The sequence below is a fragment of the Ahaetulla prasina genome, chromosome 2 (assembly GCF_028640845.1).
Source record: "Ahaetulla prasina isolate Xishuangbanna chromosome 2, ASM2864084v1, whole genome shotgun sequence".
Lineage (NCBI taxonomy): Eukaryota > Metazoa > Chordata > Lepidosauria > Squamata > Colubridae > Ahaetulla > Ahaetulla prasina.
The window spans coordinates 78060401-78086491 of NC_080540.1; the positions used below are offsets into that span (position 1 = coordinate 78060401).

Genomic DNA, 26091 nt, shown 5'->3' on the forward strand with positions numbered 1-26091 from the left:
CGTGACTGTCTTCATGCTCCTCATACTCACACGCTGGGGGGGGGGTGTTATTTGCTCAGTCTGTCCGGGCATGGTGCCAGGACTGGGGGCTGGAGGCATGCCAGGCCCTTCATCTGCACTATCAGTCTCTGGCTGAGATAACAGGAGATGGGAGGGGCCCGGCTGCAGAGAGGGGGGCGGGCGAGGCACAACAGGGCCATTGTTCAATGGGAAATCACATGCTTTGTAAGACATAACTTGCCGGTTTAATCTTTTGCTGCCTCTAGATAAGGCTGAGAGAGACTTCCTCTAGAGCAGGAATCCCCAACCCCTGGGCCATAACCCAATACCAGGCCGTGGCCTATTCAGAATTGGGCTGCGTGAGTAGCTGGCCAGAATGCACGGGCACAGCTCAGCTTGTGTGAGTAGCGGGCTGGCAGATGCTCACGTGCATGAGCACCGGCCTGCTGCTTGTGCACTGGCTGCACGCATGTGTGCTGGCCTGCCATTCGCACAAGGGCTGTGTGCAAACATACACACGGGCTGGCCTGCAGATTGCATGGCCCAATTCCCCTCTCCTCCCCCTGCCTCATCCAGACTGCCAAGCATCAAAGACTGGGGACTGCTGCTCTACATTGTGTGGATATCAACTCCCAGAATTCCCAGTCAGCCTGGAAGTTCTGGGAGGAGAAGTTGACATTTAAATTTGCCAAGGTTGAGAAATACTGCTCTGGAAGGCCAGTGCTGTTGCAGGAATGTAAAAGACTAGTCATTTATCTAGTCTAATATTCTCTTCTCCAACAATGAGCATCATGTGGGCCCAAGCACAACCACATTTTCCTAGTTATATTCCCATCAAAGGTTACTTAGAAGCTTCTTATCTTTGACACTGAAAGTAATGTGTATCCTTCATAATCAGTAGAATTGTCTTCCATGAATTTATCTAATCCACAATTAAAGTTGTCCATCTTCAAGTAGAAAACTCCATTATAAGTTTGAGTTATGCGAAGTATTTCCACCTATCTGTCCTGACTCTGGTAACACTGAGTTTCATTTAATTGATATTAGTTCTATGAGAGAGAGCAAAACCCATTCTGCTTTCTTTTTGCCAAACATTATTTTTATTTATTTTTTTATATATACTCCCTTTGTCACCTGCTTTTCTCTTACCAATATTCTTAGTTTGGCGTAATAGTTAAGGCACTAGACAAAAACTGAAAACCGAATGTTAGTCCTTAAGGACAGAGCCAGCTGGGCAGGGTGGCCTTCAAAAATTTTAGCAAGGGGTTCTCTGCCTGGTTGCTGGGTGGGCGTGGCCCAGTTGGCCTCCTACACCATGACCAGGGGGGAGGATGTTTTTGCCCTCCCAGGGCTCTGGGGGCTTTCTTCGAGCCTCTGGAGGCCAAAATTGGCCTTCCCAAACTTCTGGTAGGCCCATTTTTCGCCCTCCCTGAACCTCCAAAACAGGCCATGTGGGGACTCCAGGGAGGGGCAGGGTGGGGTGGGCAGGGCCAGCCAGGAGTGAGATTTGGGGGTTCTCTGAACTGCACAGAATCTTAGCTAGAGATCCTCACGCACCCCTGCGAACCCCCAGCAGCCCACACCTGCAGCTGGGTGACTTTAGGCCAGTCATTCTCTTGCAGTCCTAAGAAGAAAAGAATAGAAAACTGCTTTCAAAAAACCTTGTGAAACAATTGTCAATAAGAATGACAAAAAAGTCTGGATAGTGAACATGGCAGAATCTGGAGGCAGCAGAAGAGAAGAGAAAGAAATGGAGAAGATAACAAAATACAAAGGCCTGCAAATAGAAATACTGTAGAACCACTCTGGCGAAAGAAAGCAAAGGTAGTATCAATAGTAATAGGCACCTTGGATGTAATTTCAAAACAACTGGAGCACTATTTTAAGACCATTGACATTGACAAAATCACCATCAGTCAATTGCAAAAGGCAGCTCTCCTCAAAACAGTTTACATCCTGCAATGATACTCTTAACACCATCAAACATCCATATGTGCCTATCCCAGTTCCTTGGGAGAACTTGATAAGTGGACAGAAATGCCAAATCCAGTCTAAGCATCTTAGCTGGCTCTGACCCAACCACAATAATATATTTTTAAATGTTCCCAATGTAAGAGCATTCAAACTTTCACAAGAAAGGGGTACTGAGTCTTAGATAGGTGGAAGTAGTATGGATGGAAAAAGACCTTTCCATTTGCAAAGTAACAAACTGAATGAATTAGCACCTATAATTTATCACCTACTGTATATTTTAGGTGATGAATTATAGGTCCGGTTGTTTCTTAGTTATTGCAGGTGGGAGTTATAAATAAAGGAAAAATCTCATGAATGCACCCTTTTTGAATTAACAGAATTTCAAATTAATTATAGAAATTGTGGTAATTCTCCTCTATTTTCCTTGATTGAGTTTCATGTTGACACTGTATATTGAATAGAATGTCACTGAATGATTGTGTCCAAACCCAGGAGAGTGAGGGCTATAATTTCAGCCTGTACTGGGGTGTCCTCTGGTAACTGATGAATAAATAAGGCATTTTCAGCAGCAGTCAGGATCACCCTTTTTCCTATAGGTCCTTTGGCTCTTGATTTTAAAAAATCCGTTCATCAGCATTTAGCTAAGTCCATTACAAAGTGGATGTTTTCCTCAAATTCACTACACTGCAAAATGTAATGCCAACAGCATCACCTCGCTTGAAAGACTGGAGGTTCACAAATATAATGTTGCTCAAGGCACATTCTGGGCATGGCTCCTGATTTAAGCAACTTGGTGGGAGGGAGCCACTTGTTAATCTATGCACCCAATGGGGAAAGAGAAAATCTTTCAGGCAGAGCAAGATCACAATCTCCCAGTTATGAACAGGAGCTGACTGGCACCTCATTCCCAGGGAAAGGCTCAAAGCCCTGGAGAGTTCTACTCTATTGATCAGTTTCTGCGGTTGCCTCCTTTACAAGAGTTGGTGAGCTTCTGACTCCCTCTGGTGCAGTAGAATAAAGCATTAGCAGCAAACCTCAACTTTTTACTTTTCCATAATAGTATAAACTAGTCATTTTTATAACAAGAAATCTATCTAAAACCCAAAATCAAAGCTTCATTTTTTTCCAACCTCAAGCACAAAGCCCAGAAGCAGTTTCCAAATAGAAACAAAAGTAATTGTGTTTTTCTTTTCTTTTATCAAAGCAGTCAATTTAGCTAACTCCATCAACTTTTGCAGCCATTCCTGCATTGTGGGGATTGAAGTGTCCTTCCATTTTTGTGTATAAAGCTGTGGTGGGATTCAGCCAGTTCGCACCACTTCTGGAGAACTGGTTGTTAACTTTCTGAGCAGTTTGGTGAACTGGTTGTTGGAGAAATCATTAGGGAGAGAATATTTATATATATATATATATATGTAGGTCTTTGGTTATTCGGGTTTTCTCCCGTGTAAAATTGGAAGTGTCTTGGCGATGTTTCACCGAAGTCTCATTCGTCATCTTCAGGCTTCAGCTTCGTGCTTCTGAAGCATGACCAAGGACCAGAAGCCAGACCGCAGCTACAACATTAGCCATTTCAAACCCCTCCAATCCATACATGCAGCAGACTGACACCCACTATGAAGATGTAGCACGACCATGACCACGAAGCAAAACAACAGCAATGCATCTCACCAGCTCAAATCCCCCTGCAACTCAGACTAATCTGAGCACAACCAAGCCCCCACCCAAACAGGACACACCCCCAGCCAATCAGAGCACAGCCAAGCTCCCACCCAATCAGTTCAAACCCCCACTAGCAGTTAAAAAGGAAGAAACAGCTGCAATCACACATTGCTCCCAGAAGCACAAAGCTGAAGCCTGAAGATGACGAATGTGACTTCGTCGAAACGTCGCCAAGACACTTCCAATTTTACGCGGGAGAAAACCCGAATAACCAAAAACCTAGATACAAACACCCGCGAAAACCTCAGAAAACATATATATATATATATATATATATATATATATATATATATATATATATATATATATATATATATATATATATATATATATTCTGAGGTTTTCGGTGTAATGAGAGTTCCTTGATTGACGCTGACAAGTCACATTCATCATCTTCAGGCTAGTGTTTACAGCTTCATGCTTCTAGGAGCACAGCTGCAATCACACATTGCTCCCAGAAGCACGAAGTTGATGAATGAGACTTTGTCGAAACGTCGCCAAGACACTTCCAATTTTACGTGGGAGAAAACCCGAATAACCAAAGACCTACACACACACGCACACACACACACATATATATAAAATATGTATATGTATATGTATAATATATACATAGTCTCTTCTCAAAATCCCCAAAGCTTTAACCAAAAACTGTCTACTATTGACCTCACCCCATTCCTAAGAGGTCTGTAAGAGGCGTGCATAAGAGCACAAACGTGCCTACCGTTCCTTTCCTATTGTTTCCTTTCATTATATGCAATTAATGTAGTTATTACATACTTATGCTTTTTTTATTGAAAAAGTTTTTACAAAATTTTCCTTTTCCCCTCCCTCCCCTCCATCCCCTCCCCCCCCTCCAAAACCACCCTCCTCCCTCCCCCCCGACTTCCCAGAAGAAACACAAGCTATAGTTCAAAAGAAAAAACAATCATTCGCTAAATTTTCCCTAACACAAATTATAATCATCCCCTTCTTCTCAAATCCTAACTTCCCCCATACAAATCAAAGATAAATACATCCTAATCATTCAAAAACAGTCTGATATATCTTAATCTGATATCTATTTTGCGTATATTCAATCCATTTTTTCCATTCAGTTAGATATTTTTCTTGTGTAGTGTCTTTCAAAAAGGCTGAGATTTTAGCCATCTCAGCCAAATTAGCAACTTTCAATATCCATTCTTCTATTGTAGGTAACTCTTTTTTCTTCCAGTATTGTCCTATCAGTAGTCTTGCCGCTGTTATTAAATTTAAAATCAACTTAGTCTCAATTACTGTACAGTCCGTAATAATTCCCAATAAGAAAAATTGTGGTAGGATGAACGTATCTTTTCTTTTATGTACACTGAGAGCATATGCACCAAGACAAATTCCTTGTGTGTCCAATCACACTTGGCCAATAAAATTCTATTCTTCTTCTAAAACATTTTGTATAATCCACCAGATCCTTATCCAAAAAGCCTTAATCTTCTTACAAGTCCACCAGATATGAAAATATGTAGCATCATCACAATTACATCTCCAATATTTCGCTTGCATATCTGGATACATACATGATAATTTCTTAGGGTCTAAGTGCCACCTATAAAACATTTTAGAAAAATTTTCCCTCAAGTTCTGTGCTTGCATAAATTTAACATTTCTAACCCAATTTTTTTCCCAAGTTTCCAAAAATATTGGTTCTTGAATATTTTGTGCCCATTTTAAATCCCTTTCAGAGTCTATTTCTATCAACACATTATACAATCTCTTTATATGTGCCTGAGTTTGATTTATAATTTATAATACCAATTTTCTGGCCTTCTTTCCACCTAACTTGTAATTTCCCATATTGGAACCAAGTATAGTTTCTCCCTTCTTCTTTTAATTGTTGCAAGGATTTTAATTGTAAATTACCTCTCTCAAAATATAAAAGTTCTTTATAAGTAATCATTTCCTGTTTCTGTTCTATATTTATATTCTCTATTGCATGCCTGGGTTTGCCCAAATAGGAATTTTATAATTCAACTTGTAATAGTATTTCTTCCAGACACGCAGCAATTCTTAACACATGATTCTTAAAGGCTCTATCCAGTTTTTTATCATACAATAAATATGCATGCCATGCTTATATGCTTATATATATATGCTTATATATTATATAGTTATTTTCATGCTTATGCTTATATATACTGTTGTGACAAAATAAATAAATAAATAAATAAAAATAAAATTTATGTTATATTATTTGAATCCAACCACTGGTATAACGTAATTTTGCTGCTGTCAACATATTTAGCATCAAAGTCTTTTCCCATTAGACCTAAAAGAAAAGTTTCTGGTTTTATCTTTATATTCACTTTAAGAATTTTTTGTATTAAGAGTATGAATCCTAGTCCAATATTTCTTTGCTTTATGTCTACCATAAATGATAAAAGGTTCCTTCTTTACATTTACATTTCCAACATTCATTTGAAATACCTTTATACATTCTGGATAACTTGTCTGGTGTTAAAATTTCAGTGTTACATAACCTCATAGAAATTTTCTTTTAAATTATAATTTAACTTAAATTTTAAATCTTTCATCTACATATTGTCTTTTTTTCTTTTTCCCTTCTTTTCTACACTTCTCTCTTCCCTCCCACCCTTTTGTTTCCTACTATTTACTTTTGTATTTTTGTATTTTATGTCATAAGCTAATAAAACTGTAAAATCAAGAGTTGGTGAGCTTCCAAAGGCATGCAGGGAGACAAACTGAGTATATCAATAAAGAAAGAACTTCACCAACAGCTGCTTTATCTTATGTGTTCTGCTCTCTCTTACTTTCTGGAATAGTGTCTGGAGATTCTCAGTCATCCAAGTCATGGTTCTTTCAAACATGCTTTTTCTTTTCTTTTCAAGAGGCAACTGGACTGTTTTTTCCTTGAGGAAGAAGAAGAAAAAGATGTTTCACTCCACATCCAAAAAGCTTCATCAGTTCTGACAGGATGGTTGGGTCACATATTCAATTTCTTTCAATTTTCATATTTCTTTGATTCTTCCAAACTCCTCCCCCCCACCACACACACATTCTGTCAGAACTAAATCTTCCATCACCCCCACCATCCTGTCAGAACCGATGAAGCTTCTTGGATGAGAAGCAAAACATCTTTTTCCTCAAGGGAAAACAAAACAATCCAGTTGCCTTTTGAAAAGAAAAAAAAAGCACCTTTGAGATTTCTGGAATAGTGTATCATTTTTCTTGGCCAATTCAGACCTACAGAAAATAGACAGAAATTTATTCTTGCCCTCATATTTTGTAACAAGATTTGTAGTGCAAAAAAATGTAGTGGTTATGCAGCAAACAAAGCGCCACCCAATTTGATTTCTTTATTCCCACACACTTCTCCAGCTCAAAGCCTTTGAACAGAGTAGTCAGAAACCCACCTATCAAGCCAGCCACTTTTTACATCAATTTAGAAATGGGATACCTAAAGGGACATTCAAGCTTATTGTCTATCTGGACAATTATCAAAAGGCTTGTGAGTGACTATCACTTATGTGGTCTCAATTATTTGTAAATGTGATAGATGGGAGAAGAAGTTATTTTAAACAGCTAAAACTGCAAAAAAGCACAGTCTAAAAAAAAAGCCCATTTTAGGAAAAATCTCTTTCTATCTTCAAATAGTTACTGATGAATAGAAGTCATGATTTTAGAAGAGACCAGAATTTTCTCCAATAGATTTTTTTAAACATCCAGGTTTATGGCCAGTGCTCCAAAAGAAATAATAGTATCAGAAGAAAAGTGGTGAAATAGTATCAGAAGAAAAGTGGTGAAAAAAACAACAACCCCACACCCCATTGTTATATCAAGCGAATAGCTGCCATCAACACAAACAGCTTAGGTAGTATAGAGAAATGGGGTATCTTTTAGAAAAAATGAAGATGAACAACTCCCCAATTAAGCCCACGATAATTTTTCTGCTCAGCTTGGTGGTCTTTTAAACAGTCCTTTCTATTAGATGTTTGTCCCTCTGCCACTTTTGTAAGAAGGGGTAATTAGGTTCTTTGTCCTAGTTTACAGATGGAAAGTTTTATGTTCCAAAGATTATCTAATAAAGAATTAAAAAAAAGGTTAGGACATGGACCTTGAAGTTGCCCATTAACTCAGAACCTGGAAAGAAAATAACACTGGCACATAGGTTGCTTGATAATTTGTCACTGGGTCACCTTCCGTGAGATGGGCAGCTATACAAATTTGATTAATAAAATAATAAATTAAAATAAATTAAATCACTTCTCCACCATAAACCTATCATGGATAGAAAGGAGAGATTAGACAATGTTACTGATGTTCTTCTACCCTGGGGAATCTCCACAATGCTTGTGTAATCTGCAGTTATTTTCCTGATTTGAGAGTTTCAGTATCATTACTTTACCATCCAGATTTAATTCCAGAAAGAATTACTTGCAACTAAAATGACAGATAGACAAGTAGTCAGTAAGTTAGTCTGGCCTTGAACTCAAGAGCCAAACTGGTCCCAGTCAAGATTCCAGAGCTGAAAAACAAAAGAGCAAATGAAGAGTAAAAATACCAGGGAGTTTTACTGAAGTCCAAAGATAATTGATCACACAGGCTCAAAAGAAGCAGAGGTAGCTCCATCTGCTGCTTGTGAGCTTGTATGATCAATTATGAACAATGAACTACTCCTAAGTGTAATACTTTACACCAGAGGTCTCCAACCTGGGCAAGTTTAAGACTTGTGGACTTCAACTCCCAGAATTCCATAGCTCTGCTGGCTGTGGAATTCTGGGAGTTGAAGTCCACAAGTCTTAAAGTTGCCCAGGTTGGAGACCCCTGCTTTACAATAAAGTACTTCAGGTTATTCCAACTGCACAAAGAGTACTCATTAAATCTGATTTGACTTTCAAGTACTAGAAGCGCAGTGTTGAAAGAGATCAGTTAAACCCTAGCTTCTCCTGAGCATTATAAAGAAGAACCCAGCACTTGTCTGGGTAATTTGATCCATTGTCCAACTGATCCTACTATGGATGATTTTTAGTAACATACAAATGAAATCAATCATTCTGTATTCTAAAACTATTGTTTCATATTTGGAAAGCTAGAGAACTTGTGTTGAAGTCCACAAGTCTTAAAGTTGCCAAGGTTGGAGACCTCTGGTGTAAAGTATTACACTTAGGAGTAGTTCATTGTTCATAATTGATCATACAAGCTCACAAACAGCAGATGGAGCTACCTCTGCTTCTTGTGCACCTGTGTGATCAACTATGAGGCACACTTTCTAATATAGGTCCTCTCTCATAATAGTCATTGTCATGTCTGTTATGGTCCTTCAGCAGCCTGCTAAGCTGGCAATGGAGTCAGACAGCGATGAGGCTGAGGTGAGGCCAGGGCCATTGGGGAGTGAGGTGCGGACTCCAGAACTTCCAGAGACTGATTGTAGTGAGGCAGAGGAACAGGAAGAGCCTGTTCTTACTGCACGCATGAGAAGAGCTGCCAGAAGGCAAGAGTAGCTCAAGCAGAGAGGACGATTCGGGAGTAGGGCCAAGAGATGATTGGCCCCTCCCATAAGGCTTAAAACAGACCAGTAATGGCATTTGGGCTTTGCTGGAAAATAATGTTGGTAGCTTTGTCTTCTGCTTCGTCTATGTCTTCCATTTATTTTTGTGACTTCTGAATGTTTGCCAAGAGGGGCCTTTGGCAGTTTGCCTAATTGGACCAAGGTTTGCAATAGGACTGAGGAATTTGGGTTGGGAGGAATTTGTTTTAATTTGTTTTAATTTGTGAGCCTCTGGTGGCTCAGACTGGTAAGACAGTCTGTTATTAACAGCAGCTGCTTGCAATTACTGCAGGTTCAAGCCCCACCAGGCCCAAGGTTGACTCAGCCTTCCATCCTTTATAAGGTAGGTAAAATGAGGACCCAGATTGTTGGGGGCAATAAGTTGACTTTGTATATAATATACAAATGGATGAAGACTATTGCTTGACATAGTGTAAGCCACCCTGAGTCTTCGGAGAAGGGCAGGATATAAATGCAAAAAAAAAACACAACGATGCTGGGAATGAAATAATTCTCAGCTGTTCGAATAAAGTTTTTTTTTTCACGGACTGAGTTTCCTACTACCTACTTGGGCCTGGGTCACAACAGTATCAATCATCTTGATAATGATGATCGATATGAGAATGACTATTCTTGAACCTAATCATCTGCACTGTCCTTCTTTGAATGTGTTGCATCACAGCCATTTTACCCTATGGGCTTGTCACAGCAGAGGTGTTGTCCATGGAGGTATACACACAGAGAAAACTGGGAACAACACTCAAAATAGCTGAAAGAGGGCTGTGATGATGAACCTATGGCACGCGTGTCGGAAGTGGCATGCAGAGCCATCTCTCCGGGCATGCCAGCCATCGCCTCTTGCTCTTCTGGCTTCCGGCGCGTACCGGCCAGCTAGTCTTTACATGTGCAGGAGCACTGGAAACTGGAAGAGCAGCTCCCTGGCGCACATGTTCACACGGGGAAGCTGAGCTTCCAGTTTCCAGCGTGCGCATGTGCATTGGCCAGCTGGTGTTCGCGCATTCAAGCATGCCACAAACTGGAAGACCAGGTGACTGGCATGCATGCACACACCAGAAACTCAGCTTCCAGGCACGCAAATGTGCTCCAGAGAACTGCCCTTCCAGTTTCTGGCGCTCCTGCACATGCACACCATGGAGCTGCTCTTCCGGTTTTATGGTGCTCCCGCGTGCGTGCATGCTCCTGTTTCAGCACTTGATGCCAAAAAGGTTCGGCAACACTGTTCTAGGAGACGCGACTGCTTTAACTCTTGAAAGGGTGCTTCCCTCAAGCTCATGTTTGGCAAAACATCTTTTTCAAATGCTTCCCATAGATCTGCTTTTTTTGACCTTAAAATGAAATGGAGAAACCTTAGGAGCAGGTGTGTGTGTGTGGTGTGTATGTGCTTGTTGAAACAAAAAGAAAGATCCAGATCAGAGAGCCAATTGGGCTGGGAAAGTGGAAGAACTCACTTCTACGCCAAGGTCTGAAACTCCGGGTGGCCTTTGCTTTGCTTTGCTTTCTTTCCTAGCCTATATTCAGACTGTTAAGTTCCAGGGGGACTATCTGCATATGCAATTGTCAAAACTACTGAAGCTCATGAAGTCTTTCTTGATCATCCCAGCTATTCAGACAGAGCTTTTCAGAGGATTATCTTCTCTTTTTTTGTCATTTTATTTAGCCACTGTTTAATCCATTAATGCATAAGGGTAACTGTTGCATAAAAATACCTTTACACATCCCTGAAGATAATTATAGAGATAAAATGTCTGGAACTGTTCCCAGCATTCCAAATGTGGTGATAATAGCGCTTTGTCTATAGTATTAGGATATTGCCTTGATTTATCTTCCAATAATTCCAAAAGGGAATTAATGTTTTGCAGCCATTGCATACTAAGCCAATCAAGTTTATCAAGCTATTAGTCCAGATTCAAAGACCTTTTCCTGGCTAGTCATATAAATAGTTAGTATCATTTTTCCCACCCAGTACATCAATTTGCACTTCTTTTTGCTGTATGAGGCATTTTTTCACACTTTGAATAATTCATTTGGTGGGTCATTGCCATATCTTTGGATTATCTAAATAATACGGTGATATCAAGAAATTTGGCTACTACTGAACTCATCCCTATATCTGTATCTTGTATAAAAAGTTAATCAGAAGTAAATTCTACTGATTTCACTAAACAGTAGAAGGATTATTTGGTTGCAGCCAGCACGGATTATCTTTTCATGACCTTATAATACTATGACATATATGGATATAAAATATCCATCCATCCATCCATTGACCTATCTATCCAGAGATTTTCCCACTGTTGCAGAATTTACTCTTCAATTTGCCTTGATGTTGTTTTTAACATTGGATTTAACAAAGATAAAAGGGCACATAAGAGCAAGAAGTAACGAGCTAAAAGGCGCATCAAAAAGGCCTTCTGCATGAGAAAATGAAAAGATGTAAATTTGAAAAATGTTCTAAACAGCATTTGCTTCATATATGCATATGTGCGTATGTATTAGAGAGTGAGTTCTGAACAGCATTTATTCCATATGCACAGTGGTGGGTTGCCCCCGGTTCGCTCCGGTTCTGTAGAGCCGGTAGTAAAACTCTGCTGGTGTTCGGAGAACCGGTAGTAATGGCTGGCTGGCCACGTCCCCAAACTGGTTCTCCGATCATCAGAGGTTTGTGTTTTTTTTACTTTTAAAAGCCTCTTTTTTTCAGTCAAAAAAAGGCTTTTAAAAGAAAAAAAACCCTCTGATGATCGCGTGGCTGAGCAGGGATCCTCAGAGGATCCTTTTAAAAACTTTTTTTCCTCTGGCCCACCCAATCCCCCCTCCTCACTTACTTAATTAAGTAAGCTCCTTTCGGGCTCGCTTTCCTTCGCTTCTCCAATCAGTTGCATCAGCTGCAACTGACTATGCCTTCCTGCAATCCATCTGCCTTTGCTGGCTGAGGAACTCTGGGAGTTGAAGTCCACAAACCTGCCTAGAATCCATCTGATCAGTGTTGCAATTTAGTTAGCCATATGGATTCCATCTGAGAGATTGCCTACGTGTAGATTAGCGTGGGAAACCTCAGCTAATTGAATCACGTACAAAAGAAGTAAAGCAGAAACTTGTTTGGTCACATCAAAGCAAGCAGGATGTTTACCTCTAACGATAGTGTGAAAATGCATCCACAGTTTTGTGATTACATCCCTCTTCCTTCCCCTGATCAGATCTCTATCACAAAGATCTTAGAAGTTCCTCTTACAGTTATGTGAAGATCAATTAGTATGTAAGGTCAGGATGTCACAGGATATATTGCCATGTTTTCTACATTATTGATATGCAAGATTCTGTTTGATGTGTATGCCTTTTGATATCATTGTCTTTGATGCAAATGCCTTCCTATAAGAATCTCAATAAAAGAGAGACCCAAATTCTGTTCGGCGCACTCTCATCCCGAGGAGAACCATGTGTTTGACTCTTGCTTCATGAGAGACCGCCACAGATCAGTCAGCAACTGCTTTGCTGGCTGAGGAATTCTGGGAGTTGAAGTCCACAAATCTTAAAGTTACAAAGGTTGGAGACCCCTGATCTAAAAAATATAAATAAAATAATAAAATATTTGTGCAGCTTTCTGAGATTTGGTGTGTTTCTGTAGTGTTTCACTCTAACTACACAAACACACAAAATCTCACAAAGCTGTATGTGGCATTTTGTGTGTATGTGTCAGTTGTGTTGTGTTGTGTGTAAAGTGCGAAACTTGGTTTTTGAGCTTTTTGTAGTGTGTGAGGTTCCTGCTTGTTGCAGAGGCCCTTTTGGGTGAAGTGCAGCTGCTTTTACATTGTGTGTGAGTCAGTTGTATTGTGTTGTGTTGTGTGTGTGTAAAGTGTGAAACTTGGTTTTTGAGCTTTTTGTGGCTTTGTGAGGTTCCTGCTTGTTGCAGAGGCCCTTTTGGGTGAAGTGCAGCTGCTTTTACATTGTGTGTGAGTCAGTTGTGTTGTGTTGTGTGTGTGTAAAGTGTGAAAGTTGGTTTTTGGTACCTCTCATTGTTTTGTATACTTTATTATTTTTATTATTTATTGTTATTGGCCACGCCCACCCAGTCACATGACCAAGACACTCTCACCTAATCACATGACCATCAAGCCACACCCACAAAATAAGCCACACCCACAGAACCAGTAGTAAAAAAATTTAGAACCCACCCCCGCATATACATATGCATGCGAGAGAAAAAAAGTACACATATAAACATACAGACTGTGGCTGCCATCTTGATTTTCTCCCTCCTCCCTGCAGATCCATCTGCATGCTGTGATGATCCATTCCTCTTTTCTGTTCATTGAACAAAGATCTACTTTTCATATGATTGCTGAGTTTGCTCTGGAGTGTCTGTTAAAGGCCTTTTAAAAATCTAAGTAAATAATGCATTACCTCTATCACGTAGTTATTAGTACTCGCACAGAATGCTGAAGGTTAGTGAGAGAAAGATGACCATTGCCATGTCAATTCTTTCCAAGTGAAAAGATTGATCTTTCTATATTGTTTATCTTTAGTAATATTTTCCATCCATTTCAAACAGAACAGCTGGCAAGTGAACTAACCTGGAATTTCTTTGGTCTGTTTTTTTTAAACTAATATTACATTGTCTACTAATCTAAGAAATTTTCAAAAAGATTAACAATTTCACATATTTCTTCCTTAACTACTCTCATATAGATGCTCTCTGGAATTAGTATGTTGATATACAGCTTAATTTTTTATCATTCTTTGCTTACTTTCCATAGATGCTAAAGACAACAGATTTGCAAAGAATGCCCACAATTAGCACTCTGGTGGATGCTATGTAGGAGAAATGGGTGGGGGTATCAACTGTAAAAAAAAAAAGTAAACTATACACAAATGCTCTTATTTCAGTAGCCCCATAGATACTACAGCAGCAAACCTGGATACAGAAGCTGAGAATGATTACAAAAATGATAAGGCAATGTAACTCCTTCCAGGTACCTTTTTTGAGTAGCTGTAATTAAGGCAGCGCCTCATTATAGTGACAGGGTGCAGACTGAAGGAAGATCAGTCTTCAGCAGAGCAACTACAGACAAGATGACATTGGAAACTGCTCTCCAACTCCTCTGTATTATAGAATAGAATAGAATAGAATAGAATAGAATAGAATAGAATAGAATAGAATAGAATAGAATAGAATAGAATAGAATAGAATAGAATTTTTATTGGCTAAGTGTGATTGGACACACAAGGAATTTGTCTTGATGCATAAGCTCTCAGTGTACTTAAAAGAAAAGATACCTTCATCAAAGTGCAACACTTATAACACTTTTTTTAGAATAGAATAGAATAGAATTTTATTGGCCAAGTGTGATTGGACACACAAGGAATTTGTCTTGGTGCATATGCTCTCAGTGTACATAAAAGAAAAGATACGTTCATCAAGGTACAACATTTACAACACAATTGATGATCAATATATCAATATAAATCATAAGGATTGCCAGCAACAAGTTATAGTCATACAGTCATAAGTGGAAAGAGATTGGTGATGGGAACTATGAAACGATTAATAGTAGTGCAGATTCAGTAAATAGTCTGACAGTGTTGAGGGAATTATTTGTTTAGCAGAGTGATGGCCTTCGGGAAAAAACTGTTCTTGTGTCTAGTTGTTCTGGTGTGCAGTGCTCTATAGCGCCGTTTTGAGGGTAGGAGTTGAAACAGTTTATGTCCAGGATGCGAGGGATCTGCAAATATTTTCACGGCCCTCTTCTTGATTCGTGCAGTATACAGGTCCTCAATGGAAGGCAAGTTGGTAGCAATTATTTTTCTGCAGTTCTAATTATCCTCTGAAGTCTGTGTTTTTCTTGTTGGGTTGCAGAACCGAACCAGACAGTTATAGAGGTGCAAATGACAGACTCAATAATTCCTCTGTAGAATTGGATCAGCAGCTCCTTGGGCAGTTTGAGCTTACTGAGTTGGCGCAGAAAGAACATTCTTTGTTGTCCTTTTTTAATGATGTTTTTGATGTTAGCTGTCCATTTGAGATCTTGCGATATGATAGAACCCAGAAATTTGAAGGTTTCTACTGTTGATACTGTGTTGTCAAGTATTGTGAGAGGTGGAAGTATGGAAGGGTTTTTCCTAAAGTCTACCACCATTTCTACGGTTTTGAGTGTGTTCAGTTCCAGATTGTTTTGGTTGCACCACAAGGCTAGTCGTTCGACCTCTCGTCTATATGCGGATTCGTCATTGTCTCGAATGAGACCAATCACTGTTGTGTCATCTGCGAACTTCAGTAGCTTAACAAATGGATCATTGGAGATGCAGTCATTGGTATACAGAGAGAAGAGAAGTGGGGAGAGCACACAGCCTTGATAGTCATAGGGTACAAATTTAACATTTAATGATACAACACTTAATGATAGTCATAGGGTACAAATAAGCAATCAGGAAACAATATCTGTATAAATTGTAAGGATACAAGCAACAAAGTTACAGTCATAAGTGGAAGGAGATGGGTGATGGGAACGATGATAAGATTAATAGTAGTGCAGAGTTAGTAAATAGTTTGACAGTGTTGAGGGAATTATTTGTTTAGCAGAGTGATGGAGTTCAGGAAAAAATTGTTCTTGTGTCTAGTTGTTCTGGGGTGCAGTTCTCTATAGTGTCGTTTTGAGGGTAGGAGTTGAAACAGTTTATGTCCAGGATGTGAGGGGTCTGTAAATATTTTCAAAGCCCTTTTTTTGATTTGTGCAGTATACAGGTCCTCAGTGGAAGGCAGGTTGGTAGCAATTGTTATCCTGACTTTGCTGAGAAATGAAATGGCTACACTGCGCCCTTCAGTTGAGGAGGATCAGGGCAAGAATGGGAATGCTGTAGACCAGTGTTTCCCAACCTTGTCAACTTGAAGAGGTATGGACTTTAACTCTGGGAATTCCCCTACCAGCATGCTGCCTGAGGAATTCTGGGAGTTAAAGTCCCTAGGTCTTCAAGTTGCCAAATTTGAGAAACATTACAGTAAATCATTCCTATTGGCTGTAATAGGATGGATGAACACTAAGCAATAAGAGTGCTGGCCATCTGGCTGATTTAAAAGGTAAGAATGGTGTAGTATCCTTGTTAGGGAAAATGGTGGGGAAAGAAGGCAGGTAATACAAAAGTCTGGATGGGGAGCAGCTACCTTGAAACATCAGTGGGCAAAGTATCTGCCCTACATCTCTGCAGTAAATTTAAAAAAGAAATAATTCAGTTCCTGTGTAATCTTTCTACCCTTTTTTTAGTGCTTCCCAATTATTTCCTTTTAATGCATTTAAAGATTTAGATTAGATTTAGATTTAGATTTATTGGATTTTTATACTGCCCTTCTCCCGAAGGACTCAGGGCGGTTCACAGCCAAGATAAAACAGCAATAATATACAAATAAAACAATAATTAAAAAACTTATTAGATATAAAGCCAAATTAAAACATTTAAAACCGTAAAAAAACCCATAAAATTTATATCAAATATTAAAAGCTATTTAAAATTCCTATGCCAGTCCTGCGTGAATAAACAGATAAGTCTTCAGCTCGCGGCGGAAGGTCCGAAGGTCAGGCAGTTGACGACGTCCAGGGGGAAGTTCATTCCAGAGGGTGGGAGCCCCCACAGAGAAGGCCCTTCCCCTGGGGGCCACCAGCTGACATTGCTTGGCGGACGGCTCCCTGAGAAGTCCCTCTCTGTGCGAGCGCAATTAAAGAATTGCTACTGTTAATTAAATACTTATTTACCACTTAAATGTACAGACATATCCTAGAGAAGACGCCTAGAGAGTTCTTGGAGGTCCAGTCGTTCGGAGGCTGATCGGACATTAGTTAGGTCCTATAATAGGACCTACCTAGTGGCATTGAGGGAAGCGAGACGTTGCTACGTCTCATCCCTCATTGCGTCGGCAGATAACCGCCCGGCCACCCTGTTTCGGGTGACTCGTTCCCTCCTTCAACAGGGGGAGCGGGATGACCCGTTGCAGGGACGTGCTGAGGAGTTTAGTGGTTATCTATATGATAAAATCGTTCAGCTTCAGGATGGTCTGGACAAAATTGGGTGGATCCAGGTGAGACGTCTTGTTGAGATTGTTTGGGATGAGTTTGACCCTGTGGCTCCCGAGGACATGGACAGGTTGCTGGGTAGGTTGAACGCCACCACGTGTTTACTGGACCCGTGCCCCTCCTGGTTGGTACTGGCCACTCAGGAGGTGACACGAGGCTGGCTCCAGGAGATTACGAATGCTTCTTTGTTGGAGGGGGTCTTTCCGGCCACCTTGAAAGAGGTGGTGGTGAGGCCCCTCCTCAAGAAGCCTTCCCTGGACCCAGCTGTTTTAGGAAATTATCATCCGGTCTCCAACCTTCGCTTCGCTGCGAAGGTTGTAGAGAGTGTGGTGGCATGTCAATTACCCCGGTACCTGGATGAATCTGTCTATCTAGACCCGTTCCAGTCCGGCTTCCAGCCCGGATACAGCACTGAGACGGCTTTGGTCTCATTGGTTGATGATCTCTGGAGGGCCAGGGATAGGGGTTATTCTTCTGCCTTGGTCCTATTAGACCTCTCAGCGGCTTTTGATACCATCGTATCCTGCTGCACCGGTTGGAGGGATTGGGGGTGGGAGGCACCGTTCATCGGTGGTTCTCCTCCTATCTCTCCGATCGGTCGCAGACGGTGTTGACAGGGGGCAGAGGTTGGCCCCGAGGCGTCTCACTTGTGGGGTGCCTCAGGGGTCGATTCTCTCGCCCCTTCTGTTCAACATCTATATGAAGCCGCTGGGTGAGACTCAGCTGTACTTTTCCACACCGGGCCACCCCAACGAAGCTATCGAAGTGCTGTCCCGGTGTCTGGAAGCCGTACGGGTCTGGATGGGGAGAAACAGGCTCAAGCTCAATCCCTCCAAGACAGAGTGGCTGTGGATGCCGGCATCCCGGTACAGTCAGCTGCAGCTGCAGCTGACTGTTGGGGGCAAGTCATTGGCCCCGATGGAGAGGGTGCGCAACTTGGGCGTCCTCCTGGATGGACGGCTGTCCTTTGAAGATCATTTGACGGCCGTCTCCAGGAGAGCTTTTTACCAGGTTCGCCTGGTTCACCAGTTTTGCCCCTTTCTAGACCGGGATACCGTATGTACGGTCACTCACACTCTTGTGACGTCTCGTCTGGATTACTGCAATGCTCTCTACATGGGGCTCCCCTTGAGGAGCACCCGGAGGCTCCAGTTAGTTCAGAATGCGGCTGCGCGGGCGATAGAGGGAGCCCCTCGTGGCTCCCATGTGACACCTCTCCTGCGCAGACTGCACTGGCTACCTGTGGCCTTCCAGGTGCGCTTCAAGGTTCTGGTAACTATCTTCAAAGTGCTCCATGGCATAGGGCCGGGTTACTTACGGGACCGTCTGCTGCTACCAAATACCTCTCACCGACCCGTGCGCTCTCACAGAGAGGGACTCCTCAGGATGCCGTCGGCCAGGCAGTGCCGGCTGGTGACACCCGGGGGAGGGCCTTCTCTGTGGGGGCTCCCACCCTCTGGAATGAACTTCCCCCAGGACTCCGCCAACTTTCTGACCTTCGAACCTTTCGCCGCGAGCTTAAGACACATCTATTTATCTGTGCAGGACTGGACTAGATTTTTAAATTTGAATTGGTTTTAATGGGGATTTTATTATGTGTATTGCTATTTTTAATTATTCGGCCATATGTAATAAGTTTTTTAATGGATGTTTTATTTTGTATTTATATGTATATTTTATCTGGCTGTGAACCGCCCTGAGTCCCTAGGGAGATAGGGCGGTATAAAAATACGAAAAATAAATAAATAAATAAATAAATAAAATATCCATACACATCCAGTCTTACATATATTTAGGGCAACCTTTCAATTCTAGCAGAAGTTTTTGTGCTTTAAGTAGCTTCCTTACCATTCCTTGTTAATCAGGCAAATAACCAGTTATCATACAGATATGGTTATGGCCTATTATGTTACTGGCACAATAACTTGGACCTTAGGGCATATTATCATTTGATTACTCTATTAATTTCATAGAAAAATTGTATAGTAATATAAAAACAACAATTAACTCATGAATTACTTTGTTGCAGAGCTGTTCTATTAATTTACTCACACAAATGTTCCATATGCAAATATAGTATTCTTGCCAACATGTTGTATATTGTTTTGCTGTGAACGTTTATAGAAACTTCCCTGATTTAACACTAGTAAAGAATTGTGATCTCACCACACATTTCATTCTCCTCCTATTGTGACCTTGGCTAATCACAAGATGGCCATAGAAAGGAAAAAAGCTAAATGTTTTTTTGGATTGATTTTTTAAAATAAAATGTTACATAGGGGAAAGGATGTGGGGTAGAAATTTAGGGTTGAGATTGTGAAATATAACACTTAAAAACTGGGCTGGATTAAAATGCTTTTTGGTTCACAATTCTGTTATAATAGTGATTAATCAGGATAATAATGCACTAGCAGATTTGTGTGCAGTTTCCCTAAAAATAAAAATACTGCAACCCTGGAAACATAACCTTTGAATAATAGCTGTGCCTCTTTTTAAACGTGTCTACTTCTGCGGCCATGAAATATTAGTATATTTTGGCTGCTGTTAAACAAAAAAGATTGATTCAGCCACAGTCAATTTCCATATTGCATTTTATTTAGAGATATGCAAATTAAAATTACCTATTATGCAGGATTGGGATTGAATACTTATTTAGTTTATTTATTCTTAAATTAACTGAGGCAATCAACAGGACTCCTGGTATATTCAGTGCTAAATGCCCCATGTAGCGTATTTGAGATGAAAAATTGAAAATAATGACTTCATAGCTGGCTGGTCCATCTCCATTTATTGTGAGATCAATTTTTAGGAAGGCATTGTATCTGTAGAAGTAAACATGATAATAGGGATAACACATCAATGTAGGCTGGTATACATTGTAAGTATACATCATGGTATACTTTCAGAACTTGTGGCATTTTTCATTAAGTGTAACAGATTTGCAAAACAGGATTTAAAAACTATTCAACACTGTTTGCATTTAAATTGTTTTTGCTAAATTTACCAGCAAGTCTCATTAGAGGTTCAACAACCTCTTAAAGTGGTGGATTGTATGATTTTACATAATATCATAAACCATACACAGAGAGAGATTCAAATCTCATAATACTTTCTGGGAGAGCACAGAGGTGGGTTTTTTTTTAAGACTTGGTTATCTGATGAAGTTGGGCCATTTTTTAAAAGTGGGTGCTAGATACCATCTAGTGGTATGAGTGTCGGTGCTGCCTATTGCCAATCTCCAAGTTAGATTATTTGTATGGGACATGTTATCAACTAATCAGAACAGAGCTGGAAGGGACCTTGGAGGTCTTCCAGTCCAAGATCCTGCTCAAGCAGGAGACCCTGTACCATGCCAGACAGGTGGCTGTCCAGTCTCTTCTCAAAAACCTCCAGTGATGAAGCACCAACAACTTCTGAAGGCAAGTTGTTCCACTGGTTAATTGATCTCACCGTTAGGAAATTTCTCTTTAGTTCTAGGTTGCTTCTCTCCTTGGTTAGTTTCAACCCATTGTTTCTTGTCTTGCCTTCTGGTACCATGGAAAATAGGTTGACTCCCTCTTCTGTGTGGGAGCCCCTCAAATGCTGACACATACTCATACCCCTGAAATACTGATATACAGTACACATAGATTTAATTAACATATTTTTTGAGGATTTAGGAGGATGATTTACATTTCTTTCCAGGCTCCATTAGAATTTTAGAAGATCACTTGAATTAGACAGATTCTCTCCTACCAGTAATTAATTAATAGCTTCTGGAAAAATCCTGCTTGGCATATTTCTGAAATCAATCCACATAGAACATGCTGCTTCTGGTACACATTTCTCCTTCTCCCCTTTTTGATCTATCTGTCCACATTCTGGTTCAGTGGCTAAATATTAACAGCTTACATCTGCAGCAATATGGCCCAGAGGTCAACAGATGACATCCCAGCAAGGTTTCTGGATCTAAAGCTAGACTGATGTGACGCCAATGTACAGAACTTTTCTAGGAGAACAGAGATGGGCCAATTCTTTGGCATAGGGCTCTAATAGGAAGGTGATACTTCAGCTAAGTGAATTCTCCTGGCTTTGATTATGAGGCAAGGTAGGAAGCCAGATTGTCTAAGGATTCCTTTTTTTCTCTTTTTGGTGCAGAAGAAAACATACGGGATGATGAGTGTGTAAATACATGTCCAAACATTGCATGACTCCTGCTTAACCTTTTGATCTGGCAGCTCTACGTGGAGAGATAGTACTACGCCATGAGCATTGCTTGCATTGCCACCTTCTGCATCAGAAAAGGGCAGTCCTTGTGTCACTCGTCTTCTGATTCAATACAAGTATAGATATTGGAAGGCCAAAATAACAAAATGTTTGAAGTATGTACAGAATTAATATCTTTAAAAATTGTAGACAGCTCCTTGCAAACAGGTTTTGGAAGATTGTATGGGGGGAACCCTTCAGTCTTGCACAACAGCCTTCATGAATCCTGTCCCTTTCAGATTACAAAGGGACAGAAGCTGTTTCTAGCTAATGGGAAGAGTGGATAATTTAATATGAAAATCATTGAATGTGAATGAAGCCCTTAGTGAACTAAGGCTGATTCAAATATGCGTAATATCCAAACTGAATAAAGCTTCTTCAAAGTAGTCCAAAGTAGTTTACTCTAATCCAACTTTGACATTTCAAAGGAACAAAGAGACCGATCTGCAAAATTTCTTATGTAAAATGTAAGGAAATAAAATGTAATGTTGTGATGGACAGTTTCTAATTTCTAAACACAGTGCATGATTTTACCTGGCCTGTTTAAGCATAGTGGTAGAAGGAAAGAAATTAACGTAATATTGTATTCAAGCAAAAGAAATATAATGCTGCATTTAACATAATCTGCAAATTCAGTGAGATAATCTTTTTTTTTTTTGAATTTATATCCCGCCCTTCTCCGAAGACTCAGGGCGGCTTACACTGTGTCAAGCAATAGTCTTCATCCATTTGTATATTATATACAAAGTCAACTTTATTGCCCCCAACAATCTGGGTCCTCATTTTACCTACCTTATAAAGGATGGAAGGCTGAGTCAACCATGGGCCTGGTAGGACTTGAACTTGCAGTTATTGCAAGCAGCTGTGTTAATAACAGACAGACTTAGTCTGCTGAGCCACCAGAGGCCTTTTTGCATCTAAATCATCTAAATCTAAATCATTTTTGCATCTAAATCTAAATCATTCACTTTTTGCATCTAAATCATTAAAAAGGTACAGGCTGCGGGATTAATTCCTGTAGCAGTCTTCCCAAAACCACCTTTTGATTTCAGGAGAAACTGTGCTGATCTCTGAAATACAATTTTCAAAATCAGTCATGCGTCCAGTTAACTGTCATGCTATACATGTCACATTTAATTAATTTGCTAACCATTATCTTATCTTATTTATACAATCATTCCTGTAATCCTATAACCAAGTTAGCTATCAAATAATAATAATAATAGTCTGGTAAAGTTTAATCCTGACAAACCCTTTCTAACTTTTAGTAATCAAAGTATTGTTTTTAAAATGCTTATAGATCAGTCATTTTACAAACTGCTCTGAAATTTTCTAGATCTGTGTTTTCCCTTATTTGAAGGGATGAGATCTGTACTTTCCAATACATTTTCTCAACAATAACACATTAAGATTCAGTTGGGACATCAACAAGTCCCTTCCTAAGTCCCATGATTCAGTTAACTACCCAGGCCGATTTAAGTACATTCAAAGATATCATGTGTTTTTCAAGATTTAGTCCTTCCCTTGAAATGCATATTCTTTTATAGAGAAGATTAAGCGAAAATAGGAAGTGAGATCACAATTTTCTTTGTTAGCATTTTTCCATTTTCAGTGAGTAGCTGTTATGCTGAGTCTTTGTCTCCTGCACATTTCTGAGGAAAACTATCATACAAATTCATTAAAGGATTAAAGGAACCCGGCATAGGGCCGGGTTACTTACGGGACCGCCTGCTGCTACCGAATACCTCTCACCGATCCGTGCGCTCTCACAGGGAGGGGCTCCTCAGGGTGCCGTCAGCTAGGCAGTGTCCTCTGGCGACACCCAGGGGAAGGGCCTTCTCTGTGGGGGCTCCCACCCTCTGGAACGAACTCCCCCCAGGACTTCGTCAACTTCCGGACCTCCGAACCTTCCGTCGTGAGCTTAAAACACATTTATTCATTTGCGCAGGACTGGACTAGATTTTAAATTTAGGTTGATTTTAATTGGTTTTAGTATTTATATCATTTTTAATTAATTTGGCTTTAGAATAATTTTTTTAATTGTGATCTTAATTTGTATTTATATGTTTTTATTTGCCTGTGAACCGCCCTGAGTCTCTTGGGAGATAGGGCGGTATACAAATTTGATTAAATAAATAAATAAATAAATTTCGAGATCAGATTTTTCACAGAGTTTTCCAAGGTTTTTTCTCCTAGTTTTGTTCACTACATTGGGATCAATATGAAGCAAATACAGTCGATCTTAATTTCACTTCTCTGGATAATAGTTTTACTGAATAATTCTTCCCCTTCCAGCACAGTTGCCTGTGCTAAAGTATAAGGGATATATGCATTTCCCCCTGCACTTTCGCATCTACCTCAAAGCCATTTTAAGCATGAATCTCTTTGGAAGTTGTAATAAGATCCAGTATCTGCAGGAAATCTCTCCTTACCCCCTTCCCCAAAATTGGTTGACCAGATTGTATTAATGGAATTTCTGAAGTCCTGGTGTTCATCTACCCATTTTCACAAATGGTTTATTTTTACCCCTCCCTACCTCCAATGCTCATATTGAATACTTCAAAATGCAGGTTTATAGCCCATGCCATAATAAAAACAGCCTCTCAGACAAGTTCAGTATTATATTATTATTTTTCATCCCCCTCCGGCTTGACCTTTGGGGAAAAGTTATTAGAGAAATATGTACAAAAATATCTAGGTAAGTGCATAGATTATGTTTGTTGAGGATATTTATTTTCTTTTTTATGAAGAAGACATAAAGACCATCGTCATCTTTCCTGCCCTATTTATAACTTGAGGTACCAAAGGATGGAATCTGCAAGTAAAATCAAGAGACACTCAATTGTGAACCATCTTAAAGGTAGCTTGTTCAAATGTAGATTAGATGACATTTTCTGGAATCTTCAGACTTGTCAATAGGCCTATGATTATATTGTTATGAATACGGGGGGAAGATAACTCAGTAGTATTGTGAATTCACTTCAAAAATCATGGAAAAGTTTTTTGGATAAGAATTTGGTGGATTATACAAAATGTTTTGAAAAAGAAGATAAAGTTCCTACCGCAATTTTTTTTACTGGGAATTATTACAGACTGTACAGTAACTGAGACTAAATTGATTTTAAATTTAGTAACAGCAGCAAGACTATAGATAGGACAGTATTGGGAAAAAAAAGAACTATCTACAATAGAAGAATGGATATTGAAAGTTGCTAATTTGGCTGAGATGGCAAAAATCTCAGCCTTTTTGAAAGACAATACGCAAGAAAGATATTTAAATGAATGGAAAAAATGGATTGACTATATCCAAAATAGATATCAGACTAAGAGATATCAGACTGCCTTTGAATGATTAAGATGTATTATTTCTGATTGCTATGGGGGAGGTTAGGATTTGATGAGAATTGGAGGAGTATAACTGTGTTAGGAGAGAAAATTTTTAGCATATGCTTGTTTTATTTTTAAACTATACCTTGCGTTTGTTCTGGAAAGTCGGGGGGGGGAGGGGGAGGGGTTTTTTGAAGGGAGGAGCGGGGGTAGAGGGGGGAGGGGGAAAGGGGGGGAAGCTTTTTTGTAAAAACTTTTTCAATTAAAGAAAAAATCATGGAAAAGTTTGGAGAAAAGATGGGTGGTGGCCTGGCTTCTGAGATTAAATTATCAAAATGGGAATCTGTTTTGTAATCCTTCAGTGAAAATTACATACCATACTAAAGCTGGTCCTTAGTTATCCATAATCCTGTTAATTTCAGACAACATAGTTTGGGCTCAAGAGTATTTCCACCAAGAACTAATATAGAGAGGGACAGCTGAAGAGCAATTTCAGCCTGTGGTTACCCCTTTCATTTGCTCTGTCTGCATTCACAAATGCTAAATTGGTTCAGGAGTTGGACCAGAACCATGAAATCCCAGGTTCAGGTCCATTTTAAGTTATGGAAACTCAGTGTCTGAGTTAGGGCTAGTTGATCCCTCTGAGCCCAGCCTGCCTCCCAGGGGTGTTCAGGTGGAAAAAAATAATTGAAGAGAAATTCTCATAACTTCTGCCCTTGACCATCTGCAGAAAACATGGGATATATGTTTAACAAAGAAAAATAAACAATTCATACCCTGCATATTCTATATTATTCGATGCCTGGCTAATCAGTAAAAGGACCCATCATTTTAACATGGGGACTTTGCCTAAAGTCTTTTTTCTAAAGTTCAGAGAGGGTCTACCTTTACATGTTCGTTGACATTTTCAAAGAATTTAAACCTTGATGCAACTACTGCCAACTTTCAATGCAAATACTAATCCACTTCCCGTGCAGTGCACTTTGTTGCTCTAGTTTCTAGGAACTGAAGCTGATATTGTCTGTTTTTCAGAGAGGGGCCATTAGGAATTGCCACTGCTCTATGTGTGATCAGAGACTCACCTTGTCAGTTTACAGTAAGCCTTGAACTTCTGATCTTTACCTTTGGTGAAAAAAACAACTTTTTTCCAGACTGTTTCTACTTTACAAAGTGATTAGCATTTGTGGGCTTTTCGCCTCACTT

At 39.9% G+C, this 26091-nt stretch overlaps 1 protein-coding gene across 1 annotated transcript in view; it reads left to right on the forward strand.

The window, feature by feature from the left end:
- The window catches only part of SLC38A3 (solute carrier family 38 member 3), a 146224-nt gene that overhangs the window by 23494 nt on the left and 96639 nt on the right, over positions 1-26091 (forward strand). The window contains exon 2 of the mRNA XM_058165807.1: positions 24312-24421. The gene's annotated coding sequence lies outside the window, so the exon portion shown is untranslated. The remainder of the gene's footprint in view (positions 1-24311; positions 24422-26091) is intronic.